Raw genomic sequence first — 24,313 nt, 5'->3', positions numbered from 1 at the left:
CCCTTTTTCCTGCAGTTAAAGAGGAGGAAAAGCTAAAGATACAACACAGGATTTAGTAGAAAGAATCTCCCAGTTTCAAAGAAAATTGAATACTTAGCTGAGGCAGGTCTGCTATGCCAAGATTAGGACCATGGTTGGGAACACCCAGGCCCTGATACGTGAAATGGGAACATCTGGGTGGATTCTTCCCAAGATTTTGTTTCCCCAGACTAGTCTTAAGCTCAAAACTTGCCCTAGCCCTCTCTATTAAGACTTAGCACTTCCCACATATAAGAATAACCTGCAGAATCCTCTGCCCTGCAAAGCAACAGGTGTCCCCACTCAGGATCTGCCCTCACCTTGTTTATGCCAGGTCACCAATAGATAGGATTAAGTTTCAACAATAATCTAGCAGGAAAAACTGGGCCTGATTAAAGGGAAAAAGGGACTATGACATCTGAAAAGACATGAGAGAATCAGCCAACATGTACTGGCAGGGGCCAGGATAGTACCTATTGCCTGGACTTTAAGGATGTTTGATTAAGGATGTATGGCTGGACCATAGGACTGGATTTATAGAGTGTTAATTAGCTTAGGGATACTGTCCCAAGATATGGACTTAACACTCTGGAAAGGACCCTAGGAGATGGCGTCAATCCCATCAGAGGATTCCATCCATGAAAAGGCCTAGAGGGTGCATCATTCACCAAAGCGATCAGAAATATGCTGATGAGAGGGGAACAATCATTACTAAAAAGTTTGTAATGGCTCTCCTCTGCAGAACAAATTTGATGATAGGAAATGCCATAATAGAATTTGGCTCATTGATAGCAATGAAGATGATGGGGCACTAAAGCAAGGTGACGATACTTAACCACTGGAAGTCAGAGTTGCAATCAACATAATAAATGGCAAAGCTGAAATGAATAGATGAATAGATAGATGGATATAGAGATACGAATTTTGCAACAAATGGTGTTGGAAAAATTCAGTATCTGTATGCAAGAAATAAAATAAAATAAAAAAAGAATCTCCACCCTTACCTCACAAAATAAACAAAAGCTAACTCAAAATGGATTATTCACTAAATATAAGAGCTAAAATGATAAAATGTATAGAAGAAAGTTGTTGTGATCTTCAGCTTGATGATATCTTTTAGGATACAAGTATGAACCATAAAAGAACAAATTGATACACTGGTCTTCATCAAAATAAGCATTTTTTGCTCTTTAAAAGAATCAAGAAAATGAAAAAACGGGACAGATATTTCAAAAATATATCTAGTTTTTAAAAATCTTGCATCCAGAATATATAAGAAACTCTTACAATTCAATAACAACAGAAGCTACACTATTTAAATATGGGCCAAAAATCTGAACAGACACTTCACCAAAGAAAATAAACAAATGGCTTAGAAGCACATGGAAAGATTCTCAGCTTCATTCATCCTTAGAGAAATCCAAATTAAAATCACAATTAGATACCACTGCACACCCACCAGCACAGTTAAATGAAAAAGGCTAACAATCTAAGTGCTGGAAAGAGTGTACAGCAACTGGAATTCTCATTCACTGCTGGTGTTGATTCAGTCACTTTAAAAAACAAGTCTGGTTGTTACTTATAAAGTTAGGTATACACTTGCTATACAGCCCAGGAATTCTATCCCTAAGTGTTTCTCCAAGAAAAATGAAAGCATAACTTTACACAAAGACTTTAGTTGAAAGTTTATAGCATCTTTATTGATAATTATAATTGTGGAATATCTATTTAATGTTACCTACCCAACAGAAAGAAGGAACTACTGATACATGACAATGTAGATAAGTATCAAAAGCATTATGCTAAGTAAAAGAAGTAGGTCCCAAAAGACTATATATTATATAATTCCATATATATAAAATGTATTATATAAAATTTTATAAGGCAAAACTAGAGTAACAGAATGTGAAACAGTGATTGCCAGAGGCTGGGGGTAGGGGTAAAAAGTGACTATAAAGGTGTGTGAGAGAAATTTGGGGGTATTAGAAATGTTCTATATCATGATCATGGTGATAATTACATGACTATACTGTCAAAACATCAAATTTAGCACTTAGAATTTTATGTAAATTATATCTCAAGAAAACTAATTTTTAAAACAAGCATACAAGAATGAACAAGTCTTATGGTCATTGCCCCATTAAAATGTAATGATTCCTTGATCAGTTCCCAAACCTCAGCCAGTTTTCAACTCTGGAAACTGTTGGTTTAAGAGGTGGCTGTGTCTCCAGGAGAAATGTCAGGGCAACACGGCAGCAAGTATGTACTGTGATGATTCTCCCACACCGCTTCAAAGGGTCCTATGGCCTCTTGCTCAGGTAACTGTATACTAGGGAAAGAGAAACCACATTTCATGGGCTGTTGAACAAGGGATCTGAGTTGACATTGTTACCCTAAGACCAAAAGCATTGTCATTGCCCCTCTGTTAAAGTGGGGGACATGCAAGGGCCAGATAATAAATGGAGTCCTGGCCAAAATCAAGTTTACAATGGACCACTGTGTCTGTAGACCCAAAAGTTGGTCATTTCCTTGGCCCCTGAATAAATCATTGGGAATGATATATTTGGCGCTTGGAGTAACCCTCCCATGGGGTCTTTGGCCTGTGGGGTAAAAGCTGTCTTAATTTAGAAGACCAACTGAAAGCCTGCAACACTACCCTTACTCTACCCACCCAAAAATATATAAAAAGCATATCTCAGGGTGGAGAAAAGATTAGTGTCACTTTTAAAGATCAAAAGCATGCAGGTGCAGTGGTCCATAACATTTTTCCATTACATTCTCTAGTCTGGTCTCCACAGTAATTGGCTGGATCCTAGAGAGTGGCCATAGTCTACCATAAGCCCAAACAAGCTGCATTATCAGAAGTGATATCATTACTAGAGTAGATTAACACAGCCTCAGATACATTGTATGTGATATTGATTTGGCAAATGTGTCCTTTTCTATCCCAATCAAGAAAGAATACTGCAAATAGTTGCATTCACATGGAACAAACAACAATATACATTCATGATTTTGTCCAAGGACTTTGTTAATTCTCTTACCCTCTGTCATAATATAGACTGAAGAAATCTGAGCCATTTGTATATCCCACAGAATATCACACAGATCTATTATTATGTCAATGACATCACAATGGTAGAATAAGATGGGCAAAAAGTAATAAGAAACATGTGTATCAGAGGGTGGGAAATAATTCCTATGAAGCTTCATGACCTGCCACTTCTGTAAAGATATGGAGGGGCCAGTGATCAGGAACATGTCAGGATAACCCCTTTAAAGCAAAATTCAAATTGCTGCATCTTACATCTTCTACTAGGAAGAAGAAATCATAATACCTTGTAAGCCTCTTCAAGTGCACTGCATAAGTTCAAGCTGTGGTGCAAGTACCCATGTCACTTGAGCTGTAGGATCCAGGAGACCCCCAACAATGTCAAAGGTCGATGGTGGGAAAAGATACAGTATAGAGTATATGACAAGTCTTAGTGAGAGAATCTTAATGCAGATCCTTGGAGTTCTGAAGTATGGCCTTCCATCTACAATGTAGAATTACATACTTTTGGAGAAGCAGTTTTGGTGAGCTATTGAGGTCAGGTAGTGATGTAATGCTTGACCACGGGATCTCAAGTGATTATGTATCCCAAACTTCCCATCATGATCTGCGTCTTGTCAGAACTGCCAAGTCACAGTTGGGTGGGTCCAGAAGCAATGCATCATAAGATGGATGTGGCAGGATCAGAAGACACAAGCAAGCTGCATGAGGAGGTAACTTGTGCTTCATATTAACCAAAATGGCTGCACCAGCATTCCCCCTCCCTCGAGATCATATTCATGCCATATGGGAGATCTAATACTATCAGCTAGCTAAAAGAGGAGAAAAAGGGTGAGCTAGATTTATGGATGGGTTTGTGCAGGTAAAGTAGAAAATAGAAGCTTCATCACAGCTTCGCTCAGAGGTGGCCTTGAAAGCCGGGTTGAAAGGAAGAATCTTCACAATGGACAGAATTTGGGTGGTTCACCTGGTCCTTCACTCTGTGTAGAAGGAAATGTAGCCTGAGATTGGAAAATATGTGGACTCATGGACAGCGACAAATGTATTGACCAGTTGGTCAGGAGCACAAGAGGAGAAAGATTGAAGACCAGGAAGTCTGGGGTAGAAGAACACAGAAGGATATATATGAGTAGGTACCTCATTACACTTCAAGACCCATCCAAAAGCATTCACCACAGAAGGTGCACTACACAACTAAGCAGACCAAATGAATTGGCCAGGTGATATTAGTTGCACTTTGTCAGAGGCCACCTCAATGCCAGCACAATGAGAACCTGAAAAAAGTGACCATGGTGGCAGAGATGGATGCTACACAGGGACCCAGCAGCATGGACTCCCACTGACCAAGGCCGATCTAGCTAGTACTGCCTCTGAATGTCCAGCCCACCAGCAAGAGAAGCTAAAGTTGAACCCCCAGGATATCACTATTCCTCAAGGAGGCTGACCAGCCACATGGCAGCATGTTGACTACACTGAATTTCTCTTATTCTTGAGGGCCAATAATTTGGTCTCAGAGTAATAGACGCATATTCCAGTTATGGGTTTGCCTTTCCTGCCCACAGATACTTAGCCAGCATAGCTATCTGGGTCTTACGGAGTGTCTGTTCCACAGACAAAACCAAGCACAAAACAAGGAAACCCACTTCACAGTGGAGAAGGTACAGGAATGGGTCCATGACCATGGGATCCACTAGCTACATTACATTCCAAACCATCCATGGCAGCAGGCTGCATAGAGCATCAGAAAGAACTGCTGAAATTGTAGCTGAAGACAAGCTCGGAGACAATACTCTGCTAGGATGTGGTATCATCCTCTGGGACAAAGACTGTGCTGAATCAGAGACTTTGTCAGATCTACTCAGATACTGAGAGCTCCCATTGCCCAATCCTATTTTTCTCCCCTTCCCTTTCATAGGTATTACTCATCAATAAATCTTTGCACTCCTTCGTCTCAGTATCTGCTTCTTATTTTTTATCTTTTAAAAGAAATTCCTATCTTTCAAAAAGTGCTAGAGGGCCGGCCCGTGGCTTACTTGGGAGAGTGCAGTGCTGAAAAAGTGCTAGAAACTATGCATTCTGCTCTTTAAATTATATGGTAAATTAACATATTAAAGTTGCTGAGAATTCTTGCAAAAAAGAAATCTGTTCAACTTTGTTTATTCCAGAGCTTCCTAAAATAATTTGCCATGAACCCTTTTCCTCCTAACGCTCATAACATCCCACAGAAAAAATGTTCTATGGAACACACTTTGGGAAATACCAACCAAGACCAAATTCCAGGTGTAGCTTTGAAAAAAAAATAAACAATCTCTGAAAACTTGTCATGCAAATACAAATCTACAAAATAAAAGCATCATGTGAAAATGAATTAGAAATTTACATAAGTTAACTAATTCTGATTTATTGTGTCCTTGAAAATTTGGGAAAACTTTTTATTTGAAACTAAATATTTTTGTTTTTTTATAAGTATTTGCATCAGGAATTTCCAAAAATAGAACAGTTAACTATTTTAGACTCCTTCATATTTTTTAACTGAATTTACTCCTGGGTTATTAAAGTGATGGATCCCTCTTAGGCTAATCTCCTCCCATTTCTACTGTGCTCAAGTTATACCTCCTAAACAATGTTCTTTATGACCTAGTAACACCTAATCAACCTAACCTTCTACTATTTTGCCAAAGATCTTTCCTCTTAGCCCCTGGCCACCGAACATTCTGAATCTACCCTCTGAGATCCTACAGCATATTTTCTCTATACATTGTACACCTAGTCTATGCTGTGGACTGAATATCCCCCCAAAATTTATTGAAGCTTGACCCACATTGTAACAGTGTTAGAGGGTGGAAGATCCAATTATGGTATTTGAAAGGGGGGCCTTTAAGAGGTGATTGAATTGTGAGGACTGTGCCCTCATGACTCAATTAATCCATTCATACAGTAATTGGTTAATGGTTTAATGGGTTATCAGGGAGTGGTTCTGATGGTTTTATAAGGAGAGCAAGTAAACATATTAGCTCATGCCATTCTTGCCATGTGATACCGCGTGTGGCCACAGGACTCCCCACCAATAAGAAGGTCCTTACCAGATGCACCTCCTGGATCATGGACTTCCCAACCTCCAAAACTATAAGACATAAATATTGTCTCTTTTCCTGGGTTCAGGTATTCTGTTATAAGCAACAGAAAATGTACTAATACAGTCTATCCTTTTTGCATGTGTCTATTTTCCTAAAGCAGATTATCAGCCCCTCAAAGACAGGAATAAAGTCTTATAACTTCAACAATTAACACAGTGCATGTCATGGTAACTTTCATTGCCCTACCTGAGTCAGCAATCTCAATTTTTCTATTCTTTTATTCATATAAAAAGTCTGCTTGAGGGAGGGGTCAAGATGGTCGGTTCCTAGTATTGCTATCTCCCACAGAGCGACCAATTTGCAGCTTTTGAGGAGCAGCGACAGAGGACCCAAAATCTGTGCTGGAACGGACAGGAGCCACCCACTGTGGGACCCCAGTTCAGGTTGCTCCCCAATTCATAGAGAGACTTTAGAGCTTTTGGGCCCACATGAACCGAGCCTGCCAGCCAGAGAAGGCAGTCAGGGCCAGGGCGGGACTTGCGGCACAGGCTGTCTCATCTCCATGAGTGATTTGAGAGGCACGGGTTCCAAAGCCCCGAGCCAGAGAAGCTGGTGAAGGCTGACAGGGAAGGGATTTCATCCCAGGCTGTTCTGTCTCCGTGAGCAACCTGAGAGGCTCCAGGTTCCCAATCCTCAGCCACACGAGCTGGTGAACACAGGCAGGATGGGATTTCCAGTGCAGGCCATCTGCATTGGAAGTGACATGAGGGGCTCTGGACTCCCATGCAACCAACCATCTGGTGAAGGCAGGTGGGGAGGGACTTCCAGTCCAGGTTAGTTTCTACTGTCCAGAAGCAGCAGACCCTTCAGGATCCAAGCCAGACATCAGCGTAAAACAAGTGAACTGTGATACCCCCCGGCCACAATGACAAAACACCAAAGGAAAGAAACCAGAAATATGAAAAATCAAGAAAGCACATCAAAACTAAAGGAAATTAATAACTTACAAGTGCTAGATCCTATAGAACAGGGAGTCTTTGAAATGACAGACAAGGAATTTAGAGTAATAGTCTAAAGGAGAAACTGAATGAGATACAAGAAAACTCAGTGAAACAGCACAATGAAATGAGAAAAAACATACAAGATCTGAAAGAAGAAATGTACAAAGAAATCAGTGCCTTGAAAAAGAATGTAGCTGAGTTTGTGAAGCTGAAGGATTCATTCAACAAAGTAAAAAAAATACAAGAGAGAGTTTAATCAGCAGACTTGAACAAGCAGAAGAGAGAATTTCTGACCTCAAAGACAGGCTATTTGAATTATCACAGGTAGCCCAGAAAAAAGAAAAAAGAATCAAAAAAATTGAAGAAAATTTAAGAGAGACAACTGACAACCTTGAGTGCCCAATATCCAAACCATGGGTATTCCAGAAGGAAAGGAAAAAGGAAACGGCATTGAAAACATACTCAACAAGATAATAGCAGAAAACTTCCCAGGTATAGGGAAAGGCACAGATCCCCAGATTCAGGAAGCCCAAAGATCACCAAACACATACAACCCAAAAAGGTCCTCTCCAAGACATGTGATAATCAAACTGACAAAAATCAAAGACAAAGAGAGAATCTTAAAAGCTGCAAGAGAGAAGTGGCAAGTCACTTATAAGGGAGCCCCCAATCAGAATAACATCAGACTTCTAATCAGAAACGCTGTAAGCCAGAAAAGAATGGGATGATATATTCAAAACACTAAGGACAAAAATTGCCAGCCAAGAATACTTTACCCAGCAAGGCTATCTTTCCAAAATGAAGGACAAATAGTATATTTCTCAGACAAACAAAAACTGCAGGAGTTCACTACCACATGACCAGCCCTACAAGAAATTCTCAAGGAAGTACTGGGTTAGATGCCACAAAAACAACCATCACTACCTTGAATACACAAGAAAGAACAATACCTACCAGCAAAAGAAAAATGCTAACAAAAGAGAGAAAAAATAGTTTATCTATCACCCCAAGAAACCAGCAAATACTGAAGACAACCAAAAAACTTGAAAGAAAGGAACAAAAGATACTTAAGACATCTAAACAAAAATCAGTATAATGCTAGAAGTAAATCAACACCTTTCAATAATAACTATGAATGTAAAGGGACTAAATTCCCCATCCAAAAGACAGACTGACTGATTGGATTAAAAAGATGGACCCAAGAAGATGCTGTCTCCAAGAGACTCACTTGACCTATATAGACACACGTAGACTAAGAGTGAAAGGATGGAAAAAGATATACCATGCAAGTGGAAATGAAAAACGAGCTGGAGTAGCTATTCTTATATCAGATAAAATAGACTTTAAAGCAGAAACCATAAAAAGAGATAAAGATGGCCAGTATATAATGATAAAGGATCTATCCATCAAGAAGACAAAACAGTCATAAATATATATGCACCTAATGTTGGAGCAGCCAGATTTACAAAGCAAACACTATTAGATCTAAAAAAAGAAACAGAGACTAACACCTTAATAGTGGGGGATCTGAACACCCCACTCTCATCATTGAACAGATCGTCTAGGCAAAAAATCAACAGAGAAACACAAGATCTAAGCAATACTTTAGACCAATTGGATTTGGCAGATATCTACAGAACATTCCATCCAACAACCTCAGAATATTCATTCTTCTCATAGACACATGGAACATCCTCCAGGATAGATCACATAGTAGGTCACAAAGCAAGTCTTAACAAATTCAAAAACATTGGAATTATTCAATATATTTTTTCTGATCACAATGGATTAAAGTTAGAAATCAGTAATAAACAAAACTCTGAAAACAATCCAAACTCATGGAAATTAAACAACATTCTACTTAATGACATGTGGATCCAAGAAGAAATTAAACAGGAAATCCAAAACTTGAAACTAACGGAAATAATGACACATCATACCAAAACCTATGGGATATTGCAAAAACAGTATTAAGGGGAAAATTTATCACATTAATTAATTACTTTAGAAGAATGGAAAGATGGCAAATAAATAACCTAACACTTCACCTTAAAGATCTAGAAAAACAAGAACAATCAAAACATAAAGTAGGACAGAAAGAAATAATTAAGATCAGAGCAGAACTAATGAAATAGAAACACAAAAAAAAATACAAAAGATCAATGAAACAAAAAGGTGGTTCTTTGAAAAGATAAGTAAAATCAAAAAACCTCTCTCTAACTAAGAAAAGAAGAGAGAAGACCCAAATAACAAAAATTAGAAATGATAAGGCGATATTACAACTGACACCTCAGAAATACAAGGAATCATTAGAAACTACTATAAACATCTAATGCCAACCAATTTGAAAATCTGGGGGAAATGGACAGATTTCTGGATGCATACAAATTACCAAAACTGAGCCAAGAAGATACAGAATATCTGAACAGACCAATTACAATAAATGAGAATGAAGTTGTTATCAGAAGGCTCCCAACAAAGAAAAGCCCAGGACTGGAGAGGTTCACCGCAGAGTTCTACCAAATCTTGAAAGAGGAACTGATACCAATTCTCTACAAACTGTTCCAAAAGATTGAAACAGAGGCCATTCTCCCAAACTCATTCTATGAGGCGAACATCACCCTGATACCAAAACCAGACAAAGATGCTTCAAAAGTAAAAAACTACTGGCAAATATGCTTGATGAATATAGATGGAAAAATCCTCAATAAACTACTAGCTAACAGAATACAGCAACACATACACAAAATTATACACCATGATCAAGTGGGATTCATCCCAGGGATGCAAGGTTGGTTCAACATACACAAATCAATAAATGTGATACACCACATTAATAAAAGCAAAGAAAAAAACCACATGATCATCTCTATTGATGCTGAAAAAGCATTTGACAAAATTCAACATCCTTTCATAATAAAGACTCTCCACAAGTTAGGCATAGGTGGAAAGTATCTCAACGTAATTAAAGCCATATATGACAAACCCACTGCCAATATCAACCTGAACGGGGAAAAGCTGAAAGCTTTTCCTTTAAGAACAGGAACTAGACAAGGATGCCCACTCTCACCACTCCTATTCAACATAGTGTTGGAAGTACTAGCCAGAACAATCAGAAAAGAGAAGGAAATAAGGGCATCCAGATTGGAAAGGATGAAGTCAAGTTGTCTCTTTTTGCAGATGATATGATCCTATATATAGAACAGCCTAAAGCTTCTATAAAAAAAATTCCTAGAGTTCATAAACAATTTCAGCAAAGTTGCAGGGTACAAAATCAACACACAAAAATCAGTAGCATTTTTATACTCCACCAGTGAACATGCTGAAATAGAATCAAGAAAGCTAGCCCATTAACAATAGCCACAAAAAAATAGAATATTTAGGAATAAAGCTGACCAAGGATGTGAAAAATCTCTACGAAGAGAACTACAAACCACTGTTGAGAGAAATTAAAGAGGACACAAGAAGATGGAAAGATATCCCATGCTCTTGGATTGGAAGAATTAACATTGTGAAAATGCCCACATTACCCAAAGCGATCTACAGATTCAATGCAATCCCCATAAAAATTCCAATGACATTTTTCTCTGAAATGGAAAAAGCTATCCAGACATTTATATGAAACAACAAAAGACCACGCATAGCCAAAGCAATCCTGAGCAGAAACAATAAAGCTGGTGGCATAACACTATCTGACTTTAAACTATATTACAAAGCTATAATAACCAAAACAGCATGGTACTGGCATAAAAACAGACACACGGATCAATGGAACAGAATAGAGAACCCAGAAATTAACCCATATGCCTATGGCCATTGGATCTTTGACAAAGGCAGCTAGTCTACATGCTGGGGGAGAGACTGCCTTTTCAACAAATAGTGCTGGGAAAACTGGATAATCATATGTAGGAGAATGAAACTAGACCTGTATCTTTCACCACATACGAAAATCAACTCAAAATGGATTAAAGAATTAAATATACACCTTAATACAATAAAACTCCTTAAAGAAAACATAGGGGAAACACTCCAGGAAATAGGAGTGGGTACAGAATTCATGAATAGGACCCTAAAAGCACAGGCAACTAAAGGTAAAATTTAAAAATGGGATTATATTAAACTAAAAAGCTTCTGCACAGCAAAAGATAAAATCAAGAGTAAAAAAACAACCAACAGAGTGGGAGAAAATATTTGCAAAATATACATCTGACAAAGGATTAATATCCAGAATATACAAAGAACTCAAAAACTTAACAACAAAAAAACAAATAACCCAATTAAAAATGGTCAAATGACCTGAACAGACATTTCTCACAGGAAGATATATGAACAGCCAACAGACACATGGAAAAGTGCTCAATATCACTCAGCTTTCAGGAAATGCAATTCAAAACCACACTGAGATACCATCTCACTCCTGTTAGGATAGCTAACATCTGAAAGACTGAGAATGATAAGTGCTGGTGAGGTTGCAGAGAAAAAGGAACTCTCATCCACTGTTGTTGGGGCTGCAAAATGGTTCAGCCTTTATGGAAAATGATGTGGAGTTTCCTCAAACAATTGCAGATAGATCTACCATATGACCCAGCAATTCCACTGTTGGGAATATACCCAGAGGAATGGAAATCATCATGCTGAAGGGATACCTGTACTCCAGTGTTTAATGCATGTCTGTATACAATAGCCAAGAGCTGGAACCAGCCCAAATGTCCATCATCTGATGAGTGGATAAGGAAACTGTGGTATATCTACACAATGGAATACTACTCTGCTATAAAAAAGAATGAAATACTACCATTCACAGCAACATGGATGGACTTAGAGAAAATTATATTAAGTGAAACAAGTCAGCAACAAAAAGAAAAATACCACATGTTCTCACTTATTCGTGGAAGCTAAAAAATAATAATAAATAAACACACAAACAAATAAAAGGTGGGGGAAGAAGACAGAATAACCACAAAAATTCCTTGAACTATTTAAGCCAAGTGCACAGATACAATGTGGGGGGGGGGGGGGACGGGTAAAGGGGCATGAAAATCAAGTACAACGTATTTTGAGAAGTAAAATTAAATTAAATTAAATATTTTTTTATAAAGTCTGCTTGAAATCATTGCTATCTATCTGCTACAAGCCAAGTGATGCCCCACTTTATTATTCTTTTTGAATCATCCCTCATCTTAGCTATATATAATAAACCAGTATACTTTTTCCTCTCTGAACAATATAGTGCCTTCCAGATCACAGATAGGCACATGCACATGTTCTCTTCACTATATCCTTCCGAAGCACCATACCCATATGACAAATTCAGTAGACGCTATCCTTATATAAAAAGAAGTGAATAATACCCAAAATACTAAATAACTAGAGTAACCATATAATTAATCATCCAAACCAGGCTGCAACTGAAAGTGAATGAGACTACTCTACTATTAATAATTAAACCAGGACAACAGACAAAAACTAATAGTGTCCCAGCAGACCCACATTTTATCTCCTCAAGAGCAGGTTTGCTACAGAGATTGCATGCCACAGCTTTAAAGGAGATTGACAAGATTTTCTTATGCCTCATCCTTTTATTCATTCATTCAACAATTCAACAATATTTATTCAATACCTTCTGTGTGCCAGGTTCTTTTGCTAGGCACTGAGAGGAAAAATCAGTCCATGCCTTTGTGGAAGAAACAGACAGAAAGGAAATAAACACATAACTAAAACAATCGTTAATTGTGACTTTAAATGCTATAAAGGAAACAAAAAGCTTTAGAAGAGAGGAAAACCTGCCTGTTCACAAAAGACCTGTCTGGAGTGGTGACATTTGAACTGTAACTGGAAAGCTGAGTATAATTAGCCATGCGGTGGCTGGGAGGTGGGAAATAGGGGAGTGTTCCAAGATCAGAAAACAGCAAGTGCAAAGGCCCTGAGGAAGGAAAGCTTGGTTTAAATAAGAATATGAAGAAAACGTGTTTGCTTATAGTTTAGAAAAGAAAATAAGCGTCCAAAGCATGCTGAAGAGATCAAAAGTCTTGCATTCTTTATATAGAATTTCTGGCAAATGGACAGGAGGGCCTTAATTGCCAGTGCACACAGCAGAGCTAGTTCACTCAGCATTTATTCTTCTGTCCCCACTTAGCATAAGCCCACCCAAAGAAGTGAATTAAGTCAAAGAGGTAAATTAAACAAAGAAGGAAAAAGGATATTGAAACTTAGTAAAAACCCACTATGCTCATTTTCTCTATTATCGTGGCATAACAAGGAGGGTAGAAAAGGAGTGAACATCTTACAGCACCAGAATGGATGCAGAACCACACGACACACATTCTCACTCAATATCAATAAGTTTGTTTCTGCAGAATTGGGATCTGATGTCACTTTCTTCTTCATCTTCAAAAATCCTTCTGGTCTGTGCTTTTCTAAGTGACCACAGCATGGGGAAAAATTACAGGCAACTTACATAGTACTTTTAAGTTTCAATAAGATGTAAAATTAAAATTGCACAACTATTGACAGGAAAGTAGAGTACATTTCTTCTACCAAAAGTCTGATGACATATAAACATAAAGGTGGATACATACTTCTCAGTGCCAGGGGTTATATCAATAACTAAAGAAAGCCCAAATCCAGGGAAGTAAGTAGAGGTCAGAGTAAAGCCATTTTCAAATTTTAAAAAATAAACAGTATTAAGCCCAAACATGAATTAATTTTTAAAGAAGAGAGACTCCAGCATAATTTGGGGATCCACGAAAACATTGAGCTTTATTCTAGTATTTTGGGTTCAGCAAAATACATTTTGCCAAACGTTTTCCCCTTTAATTGGGAAAAGGCATGCATATTTCAAAGGAAATTTAATCCATATGTTTCTGATTCATTTACACTTAATTCATCAAAATGTTGTTTTGTAAGAGTTATTTGGTGTCCAAGAAGTCTTATAAGACTCGTCTCTTTGAACCAGAAAGCCTTGCTTTGCCAGGACCAAATGGAACTTTATTTGCAAAGAGTAGGACCTGGTGTTCCTTTCGGAAGTTTGGCCCATAAACTAGACTCCACTCCTAGAGTGACGAGGTCAAAAGTAACAGGTGATGCTGAGAATTAGCAGGGAGCCATTAGTGAGATAAAGAGAAAACTGCCAAACAACGCTTTCCAGTGAAACAAACTCATCATTCCGTTATTGAGAAGCAGTTTCTGTTTTCATTTTTTATTAAGGAAAACAATTCCAGTGTTTCCACAAGAAAATGAAGGACTTTGGTCCTTAGCATGGAATGTTATACTTAGTTATTAACCATGAATAAATGTTACTTTATAATACAATAGCAAAAGTGTATTTCCTCTGGTATTTCAAGCATTTTGTTATACAGACTGTGAGCTTCCTCAATGCCTTCATGCACTTCATTGCTTGTTTTAGACCTTGAGAATGCAATTTTTTTTTTTTTTTTTTTATCTAATTGATGTTCGAATTTTTCCACTAACCAGTAGGCTTTTTCTCTTTGGGCATGTGCTTGCTTAACTTCCAAGACTTCAGATATTGGTTCTTCTGCTTCTTTTTTTTTTTTTTTTTTTTCAATAAGCATACAAAGTCTCTACATTTAAAACCATATTATCCTGTGATGCATTTACTGTGTTTATTAACTTGATTGTGCATCTATTATGGCAATAGTTCAAAATATCTTTTCCAATGATCCAAACATCATGATGCAGTTACAGTGCTATCCCTTGACAGAACTGGAAAGACCACAGTCCCTTGAATGACAATGAGACACAGGAATCTAAAAATACAGATCTCATCAGATTCAACATGACTATGAAGATTTCCTATGATTGAAACCATAAAATAGTTTAGTGAAAATAACTTCAGTAAAATATTAAGCAGTAACAAAAGCAGTTGCTATTAATTTGTTTTCAATAATTTAAACTAAGAAAAAGTGATTTGAAAAAGTGCACGCTATGGATTTGTGTTATTTGATAATATTGATTATAAACCCTCGTGTATAGCACATGTATATACTAGATATGTATGTACAGTGATATAATTTCTTTTAACTCTTTTTTAATATAAAATATTTGAGGTTATATAACTTAAATAAGTCTCAATTTTCTTTGAAAAAAATTCCAATTATATGCACAAAGAATTTTGCTGAGTGCAACCCTCAAATTAAAAGCAAAGATTAGTGAATACTACTCTTTAAAATTTATTGAAAGCTTAGTAAACAAACAACATTTTTTCAGTCCTAAAGGGTGTATCTGCATAGGGCAAAGTAAAAGATGAGAGCTCACAAGAGAATTGTCTTATCTCTTACTTGATAATTATACTCGTAACAATGTAAAGAGGCACCCACAAATAGAAGTTGGATCAAGTCCCAGCTCTACCATTTAGGAACTATGTTCCACTTACGCATTTTTTAAAAAATTCCTATGAGCCAGTTTTGTTATCTGTAAAATAGGTAAAATATTATTTCTATCTCAAAGAGCAAAGAATTAAGCACTCAATGTGTTCTAAAATGATACTAACTGTAACAAAAAACAAGTGCCCAACTATATAACGACTCCAACATGACAAAAATGTATTTCTCACACACATACAATCCTAAATGGGTGTTCCTGCTTGTCCAAAGGTTCTATTCTAAGCAGGAGGAATATTGGAACCAAGATGATTTGCATCTTTTCAACACATCACTTCTAAGATTGTCATGCTTGTCTGCATCAAGCACAGAGCATCACATGTGAGAGGATTTGGGAGCTAGACCTAGAAATGGTACACATCACTCTTTACATGCCATTGGCAAGAACAAACTCACTTGGCCACATGTAATTGTAATTGAGGATGGAAATGTAACTAGTTGGGCTGCCAGAAAGGAAAGGGAACAGGATGGGAGAAAACTAGCCACTGTTTGCCACAACGTGTCAATTCTGTAGCACTCTTCTAGTTATGTAATAAGCACTCACTAAATGTTAGCTATCATCATTATTAATAAAGTTTCTCTTAAATGAAAACATTTGGCTAGGGGAACACTGGCATCTCTGGCAGGGCCGGTGAATATATGTTTTTCTATATATTTACCAAATTATGTGGCTGAGATAAATTAATATATGTTAAAAATTAAAATACAATAGCAAAATGTTTTGGAGAAAAAAACTTAATACACTTAATGGCTTGATATATCAAATAAGATTCTAAACAAAAGACTTTCTATCTATGTGTATTCTTTAATAATACCTTACTGAAAAGAACCAAACAGGCTTTTCTCAAACATCAAATATTCAATGACCCAACTTTAGTAGATTACAACAAAACCCTTACTTAGATGCATTTCAAATCCTATTTTAACAAACCTCAAGCTACTACCCAAACTCCTTTGCTTTATTATCATCTAGTTGCAAAGGATACAGCTTCCATGGTGAGCAAGTTGGACACTGCTTTTGTTGTATGTATCAAGTTCCCATTGTAATATTGTTTTCTATCATGGATAAAGGCCCATGCCTTCTACCATTATCTTCACATAATTTTCTTCAAGTAAAGGTCAAAAACTATACTTATCTCTCAAGGACAATGCAGAAAACCTTGTAAAAAGATCATTCCTTTCTTGTTAAAGAAATTACTTTTTGAAAAAAATCCAAAGTAAAAGAGAAGTTCAAGGCTTTTCAGGGTCTGTCTGGTTCTAATGGTAAAACACTGCCAATCCAAGGGGCAGATTTCAGCAGCTTTAAAAAGAGTTAGTTAATTAAAATCACCCTTCCCTTAGCTTGCCTCTTTTTCCCTTAGTTGGCCCAATTTGTCCATTAGTATAATATTAAACAAATGAAAGCCAAAAGGAAAAACGAAGCAAGGTTCTTTCTATGCATATTTCTAAGACCAGGCAGTATATGCTCCAAAACCATGTCTGTGAAAGCCAAAATTGTTGTGAAAATAAAGCAGCTTTTTTTGCTAATTGAAAACTACTTGAATTCAATGCTTGTTTTGCACACCAAAAATAATTCATATCATTGGAGTGTTAAAAGTAATAGCAAACGGGCAATACTGAAATACAGCACTCTTTTCTACATACAAAGTTTCAAGGGGCCCAACAAAGCAAGTTACCTCTTAATCCTCTCAGGCAATGTCTAACGAGGCTTCACATTTCTTTCACCCAATAACTTGTTAACATTGGAAAATAAAGTTTTCCTGAACGTTCCCAACAACCTTGGCTTTCTGATCATGTGATCAGAGAAAGAAATACACTCTGGCTTTCATTAGTTGGAGGACATCTGTGAATAGAACTTACAACACAAAACAATCTCGGTTGCTGATCTTGTTCTCTCATCTGGACTGAACAGTGTTAGTGTCAACAACTGCAGTAAACAGCATGGCTAGAGCTAACGTAAACATTTCAGAAATCATAAGCTTAATATCCTTGTTCAGAAGCTGGACCAAGCTATGACTAAATTCTTCTGCACTCTAGACCGCAGGCTAGAGACAGACTTTGATATATTTCCAGAAAGAAAGTGTATCCAAACCTGCACACTGGGAGAAAAGTAAATGTTCCAGGCATTGAAAGTGGATGTGGAAATAGGTGCATTTGGGGGTGGATAAAAACAGAAGGTGGAAAAAAAAGGGCAGTAATGGCCTGCCTCACTGGTGGGAGGCATTCTGTGTGTCCCACTGTTATTAAAGTTAAGTCATAAAAGTAGATACTGTTTATTTCTGCAGTGGCCAGTGGCTGTTCCTCAGCTCTAGCTCCTCCTCTGGCCACATTTTTAAAAATAGCTCCATGCCATTCCTATTAAGTGGAGGCTTTCTTTAGGCCCAGGGCAAGACAATGGAAAACAAAACTAAAAGCAAAGGGAATCTAAATGCTTTGGGTTTACTTTATAAACATGTCAGCCACAAGGTAGGTAATTACCTTTAAATAAAGGAATAATTTCTGGGTCATTGTGCCCAAGTGAGAATGTTGATGTCAGTTATAAAATCATACTACTCTTTTTAGACTTTTTGTCAGCCCCCAGTTCTGCCCAGCCGAAGATACTTTTGAACTTCATGTTCATTCCTAATTGTTTGTTGCCAAGGTTAATTCCTTGAAAAGAACAGAGTAAATTGAATAGCATCTTTCCTGTCATATCTTCAACAGTATGCTTACCATTCCTGGACTGAATCTGAATGATTAGGCCCTCATCCCTTCTATTTCCAGATTTTCTAAGCTAGAAGAATGGGAATGCTCTGTCCTTTTTCATGACCCACCAACAACACTGGGCAGCCCTTACTATTGAGAAATTAACTTCTCATTGGTTCTGTCATTATTGCCCATAGCAGCCTTGAGTGATAGACCAATAAGGAATTAAGACCCATATTTGGCAGATAAAAAAATAAGAGGCAGTAAGTGTCAGAGCTGGGATTTGAACCCAGGGCATCAGACGCTGATCCTCACACTACTTCCACTATACTGTGCTGTCTCTACACAAATATAAGGAGCTCAATTATAATGCATAAAAGACTGCTCGCTTAGGTTCCTCACAGAATGGTCTTTTCCAAAAATCTATAATAATCAAATAACAGTATTTACCACCTATTATATGTACTGTACACTATCTCCTCAAAACCCTTTCATAGTCCTAAAAAGTCAGAATGATTGTATTCTTCATTTATACATGATAAATGGAATCTGGAAAAAAAAAAAAAAACTAAAAAACTAAGTAATTTGTTCAAAATCATCTTGCTAGTGAATGGCAGAAGTAGGATTTGAACCTAAGTATGTCTGAGTCCAGAGCCCATGCTTTGGGTACCAGACTACACAGCCATAACTCACAGTTGGCCAAAGACTATAAACTCTGCACTTAAAACTAGCCAAATAAATAAGAAACTATCAGAACTTCTCGCAGATCTTCAGCAACTTGTTCAGCTCATTAACTTATTCTACAGATTCTTATCTCTCTGCACTTAGATTCACAATGAGGTTTCAAGATAGTCCTTTTTTTTTAATTGTCTTCAGTCTTCTGAAGGCTATTTTTAACTAATATCTGCTGAGCTAGTTCTCCAACTCGTATCAAGTTGCTATTTAATTCTCCTCTTCCTTGGTCCAAAAAGTCATTTGAGAAGTATTTATTAAGTGCCTCCTATTGGCCAAGCACTGTGCTACACATTACAAAGTTAGAACAAAATTAAAAGATATTAAACCAGCTTCACCGAGTTCATAGTACAGCTGTAAAAATAGGATTTCAAATGATAGCAGAAAACATGTATACATTTAACTCAAAATCACCATATCTTTAGTACCTATTACTATGGTTTTTTACTAATTAAAAAGTTTGCTTCACCATCCATGTGGGGATCTAGATGAATTCCCTCTCAGAATTATCTTTCATCTCTCTTCAGTCAATCTAATTTCTTCCAGTTCAGGCCATACTCTTTATATGAAGCCTTCATTTGTTTCTAATCACCTATTTCATTTCCTCCATGTCTAAAAAAACATTTTTTCAACTCCACATTTAAGCAGGAATCATTTGATTGCAAATGTCAGAAGAAACTCAAATTAGCTTAGGTGAAAAAAATAATTTATGGGCTCATATTTACAAAAATGTATTTTTCTGTAAATTCATTATAACTTGCAATCCTGGCCCAAAGAGCAAACTAACTCTTAGTGGAAATATGTCACAACACATTTTTTGTTTCTGAAAAATAAAACACAGGTTTGATTTTAGCATTGTCAAAATTTTTCAACTTGTAAACTATGCAGCTGAAGATATTAGTGAAAAATAAATGACTTTTTATTTGGTATTTTTATGAAAGGAAAACCTATCTTTGCCTCTCGAAATGCTCTAACTTAAGTAGTCTTCTCTACATCCTCTAGCTGTCATGGTTCTCAGTCTTGTTTCATTGGAAGCATCCAGGGGGATCTTTTAAAAAGATCCCACCCCACTACCAGACCACTTTAATCAGAAGCCCAGGGATTAGGGCCTAGATAACAGTATTTCTTAAATGCTCAATATGTGACACTAAGGCGTAATGTGAGTTGAAAACCCGCCTTCTGTCTAGTACCAGCACTATACCATCTGCTCAGTCAAGGGGTTAGCAGTGCTAGGTTAAGGGCAAAGGGATGAAAAGCTAATATTGGCTACTAGAAGAGGGCAAAACAAGAAGACGTGATTAACAGAAGAATTCAGACATACTTATTTTTTCACCAAATCTGGCAGTGATTCTTGGCCATGGTACCCACCAACAATTTGCAGTTTCATAGCAGAGATCTCTTCCCAGCCATAAAATTCTAGAATCTTTATATGTGTCCTCCATTCTTTGCTTTTTTTTTTTTTTTTTTTTAGTTATTTAGTGTCTATGAAGTTAGCCAGAGAATTACTTACCATTCTCCATAGGTTTTATAGACAATATGAATTGGAGGTTTTAGGCTACTCCTCCAGGCAGGGAAAGGAAGAACTGAATATGTGGTATTCTGCCTTCATACACCACAGCCAGTTTGATACGTTGTCCCACATGCTGTTCTGAAGGAGAAGGCCAAACACTTGAGGTTATTAAAGGACAGTTATTTTAAGGGGCATGTTAGTGAGCCATGTAAAATGACAGAGCTATAAAGTTGACCATAAATGTCACTTGCAGTTAAAGATAATGTATGCATAGTGGTCCATTTAAGAAAATATAGGACTGCATTAGAAGAACAGCAGCTTAGCTACTGCTTTATTCATAGGTAATTAGTAACAAAAAAATAATTTTGTGGAAGAAGGGAGTCATTTTTATTGACTGCATTGGAGAAAAAAGGCTTAAAATGTGGCAGCTGGTTGCTTATGGGTTTTATTTTCTGCCAACTGAAAGGGATCATATGGCTGCTGCCCTGGCTTTTCTTCACATACCTTGACACCATTGCCATCGCTATGGAGGAAGTCTATGTCTTTAGGATCAACGACTTGCTCTCAGTGGTCCAATTGGCAGAAAATAAAAATAAACAAACACAAAAACCTCTTATTTTGCAATATTAGCAAAGAAAACACTGACCTTCCACCTCCTGCCTAATCTACCCCCAATTGCTTCTTTGACACTATGCCTAGTAAAATGAAAAGGGGGTTTTAAAAGAAAGAAAGAAACATCTGCTTGGACATCACGTTCCCCTGCAAACCAGAAACCAAGCCTAGAAAGGTTACATGTTTCAATGAGCCACACAAGACAAAGGAGAAAGTTCAACTGCTTATCCCATTTGACCTTGGCTTTAATGCAGGATCATGTTGATCCTGATGGAGAGATTAAAACGCCAAGTCCAGAACCGCTCACCAAGCAAATTCACAGGGGGAGTTCTAAGAGTTCTTTGGCACTCTTCATATGGACTTAGCAGTGATGATCCAGGGCCACAAATGTAGCAATATTTTAACTCAGTGTGCAGAATTTCAAAGATAAAGCCTGAGATTGGAGGCCGTACTGAACTTTTCAAACACTGCTTTCCTGATAGTCTTTGTCAAGAAAATACAGGCAGTATGAGATCTGCTGAAAAGATTTCTTTTTGGAGGAGGAAAAAAAATGGAGGTCATCAGGATCTTGAAAGGTCAAGGGTAAGGGTTGGGGAAATGACAAAACCAAAAACATTTTCTTTTACATATCCCCACTCTAAACCACAAATTCATGCTACCTTCAGTGAAAATAACTTTCACAGTGCAGCAAAGTGGCACATAAATGGTTATGCCTTTTCTCAGTAAATGAAAAAGCAGTTTTGAACAATAAATTGGAAATATAGACTGCAAATCTAAAATTTGAAAAGCTGAGAGGTTAGCAACAGAGACCTGTCTGGTCCTCAAATACATCTCTTCAGTCGCTCTAATAGAAAGCACCATGAACAATGAAATGGTCTACGAAATTGGGTTCCAGCCCCACCTCAGCCACTACCTGACTGCAACTTCAGCCAAGCTTCTTATGTACTTTAGGCCTCAATTTCTTCATCAGTAAAATGAAAGTGTCAGAGTAGAGAAATTCTAGAATCAAAGTATTCATAGATTTTGTGGAAGTTGTACAAAGGCACTCATGAATTCCATGTCACCATTCTCAACTTGATGTTTTTCCTAAAGCAACTCATAATGGTTTGTCCAGGGGGCTTCCAGTCCTTCTAGGTTTTATAGGTGTCTTTGGTGATGTGAGACCTTTACTAGTTAATACCAAACTTTGTGTCTGGTCTCTGGGTATTTTGTTTTTTCTTTCAATTCTGTGTTGGATTATTTGCTGTTCCCACCACTTAAACTCTGCACTGGAACTAATTTGTTGTTCTTTGCTTACTTCTAAAATAAGGTAACTTCCTGTGGGGACCAGCACTTGAGCTCTGTGGTTGTGCTAAATTGCTGCTTTGCTGCTGATTCCCTGGGGAAGGCTTTTTGTGCAACTCAGGTTTTAATTGTTGACCTTGTATGTACTTCCAGGTCTTGTGAGCTCCAGCACAACTGGAATGTGTGTGGAAACTCTGGTCTGGGCCCAAGACTCCCCAGCAAACTGCACAATCTTCAGATCTGCATTCCCAATCAGTCTCCACTGAGTGCTCCTGGGCTGACCAAGGAGCAGATCAGCTGTCCATACTGTGCCCTAATGTCCCCCTGGTTGGCCCATCTCCCCCACTACCCACACTCCAAACACTTCTCATGGGATGGGCCATGCACTGGTCCCTTGTGATGACTCACTGGCCTCTGTGTGGCTCCCCCTCTCAGCTTTTGTGGCTCCTTCTCCTGTGCAAGTCCACAGGAGCCCTGACAGTGGTCCTGCTGGCCTGAGGACCACCAAGGCCCTCCTCTCCCCTGCCACATCCAAGCAATCCCACATGAAGGGCACAGCTGTGGCCCCTGAGCTCCTGCTCCTTGTGCTCACCAGCTCCAGCCTGAAGTCGCCAGGATTCAAAATGGTGGGAGTGATTCTTTCTTTCTCTCATTGTGACTTCTCCAGCCTTCATGAACTCCATAGGTCTCTCCTCCTCTTCCCTTCAGCTCTAGAGGCCCCAGCTTGGCTGTCATTGCTTTTTAATAGTTGTAAATTGGTTGATTTGTGGGAGAGAGTGACGCTGGGGACTGTCTACTCTGCCATCTTGACTGGAAGTCCTCAATGAACATTGAGTTAATCGACCAGTCACTACTGTTTGACGTGGATCAGAAAAAAAGGTTTAAAAACACTGATTTCTAGAAAGCAGGATCTAGTCACTGGAAGACCAAAAATTTGCTTAGACTGCATTTGTTAGACTGTAAGAAAAATATTCATATCCCCACTTTAAAATTTCTATATTATACTTGTTTTGACAGAATCACTAAAGTTATGTATCTCACTTGAAAATCTTAAAGATCTATGATGAAATAAATAAATGGTCATAAAAACTATTTGTTACCAGAGTATCTTTTTTCATAAAAACAGTAGAAGATTCTATATCTTCCTAGTCCTTATTCATGTACTTAATTTCTAGTGTCTCCTGGATCTTTGCTCTATTTTATTAATTCATATAGAAATGCTTAATTCTCTTAAAGGTACCACAATTTAAAATTATTTACAGTATCACACTTTCTGGTCCTATTAAAACTTAATTCATCATGGGCCAGGAGGGTTTGCCCATTTTCTCCTTTACCCTTGCTGTTTTCTTACTCTCTCTAAGCTGGAGCAAGGAGCAGAGCTGAGAAGTCTGGTAGGGTGTCACCAACCCACATCCACAAAGCCATGGGGGGAAGAAACTGATGAAACTGCTTCACCCCGTGTATTTGCAAGGACTCGGCTCTCTGTACTGCACGCTCGCCCAAGGCGACCTAACAGTGTAGCCAAGCACAGGTCTAGGTGGCTAATGAGACCCCAGGTATTTAGTTATAAGCAACAGAAATGGACTAATAGATCCTAAGATGGCGGTGACTGCGGCGGTTGGCACAGAGTGGCTGAGGTGGAAAAGGCGGCCACCGGGCCTTAGGCAGCCGGGAAACTTGTGGACCTTCCTCTTGCCGTCTCTTAAGGGAGGACCTCTGCTGGTGGCCGGTCGTGGGGGCTGACTGCCACTTTGCCCTCGGCAGGAGAGGCTGCCTCGTTTACAGGCAACAGCTTTGAAGTATGGAACAAGAAAAGAACTGTTTCTTGGCAACAAAAGCAAGTCTCTAAACAGGGAACACGGTGCCAGGGCTGCTGTTGATACAGACAGGACCCCGGAGGGCGGGCTGCGCTGAAGGCGGCCAGCTGCCCTATTCAGGATTCG

The sequence above is a fragment of the Cynocephalus volans genome, chromosome 2 (assembly GCF_027409185.1).
Source record: "Cynocephalus volans isolate mCynVol1 chromosome 2, mCynVol1.pri, whole genome shotgun sequence".
Taxonomy (NCBI): domain Eukaryota; kingdom Metazoa; phylum Chordata; class Mammalia; order Dermoptera; family Cynocephalidae; genus Cynocephalus; species Cynocephalus volans.
The sequence above is the reverse complement of the archived record's forward strand: the minus strand, read 5'-3'. Positions refer to the sequence as shown.